The sequence below is a fragment of the Octopus bimaculoides genome, chromosome 7, assembly GCF_001194135.2.
Source record: "Octopus bimaculoides isolate UCB-OBI-ISO-001 chromosome 7, ASM119413v2, whole genome shotgun sequence".
Taxonomy (NCBI): Eukaryota; Metazoa; Mollusca; class Cephalopoda; order Octopoda; family Octopodidae; genus Octopus; species Octopus bimaculoides.
In genome coordinates this window covers 77,484,189-77,485,308 of record NC_068987.1, presented here as the reverse complement: position 1 = coordinate 77,485,308, position 1,120 = coordinate 77,484,189, and positions in this window count along the sequence as shown.

Here is a 1,120-nt window from a genome sequence, read left to right as displayed (position 1 = left end):
ATATATATATATATATATATATATATATATATATATATATACATATATGTGTGTGTGTAGACAGTGAGAGAGGATAGAGAGAGATGTAAGTGTATATATTTGTGTGTGTGAGTGTATGCATTGATGCATACATCCATATTTTTCTGTTATTATCTTTCTTGTTTTACTCTTTGAAACACGGTCAAGCAGGGCTACCGTCTTGAAAACTTCTTAAATGTGGTTCTTATTCTCTCTGTCTCTCTTGCCGAACAGCAAAATCACATGTGCGCAAGCAAATATTGACTATCAAGCAGTAACTCACACACACACACACACGCGCGCGTGCATGCATATAAGTACAGACATGCATACATATATACAAATATACACACACAGCTGTCACCTTGCCTTCTAACGAGATTAGCTTTTTGCTCGCTTAAATATGAAAATTGAAATGTTTTATTAAGTTTTTCTGATGTTACTTCCTTTTCCTTTTGAGACTTGCTGACATTCACTGCTAAGTTTTCGTTTTCGTTCTCTGAAAGGCAAATTTCGATTCATCAAGAATTATTCTTTTTGCATACACCATTCAATTTATCCACTGGAACTATATAATTTTACTCTAGAAGTCACAAATTTGTGATCTCCCGTTTAGGAAATGATATAAATTCCTGTTGCGTTAAGAAGAGAATTTCAACGTTTCGAGCGGATCTTTTCCTTAGAAAAACATTTAAGGAGAAGCTTTTATTTTTTTAATGATTTATGATGTGCAAGGAAAGGTTTGATCATTTTCGGAGCCTTCAAGACTGGTGATTGATACGAGGGGAGTTTTTCTCAAATCAGAGTCCTGCAAAGAGTTCTTCCAATAGTATGGACCCTGGAAAAGTCACCTATGGCCAGAACAGGCAGTAGTGATGTTAAACCATGTGAACACGCTTTGCACCACATAGTTTCGGGTTCATTCCTTCTTAGGAAAATATCTTCTACTTTAACTCCTGGTCGACCAATGCCTTGTGAGTCTATTTGATAGACGGATACTGTGGTGACGACCGACATCCATCCATCCATCTATCTATCTATCTATCTATCTATCTATCTATCTATCTATCTATCTATCTATCTATCTATCTATCTATCTATC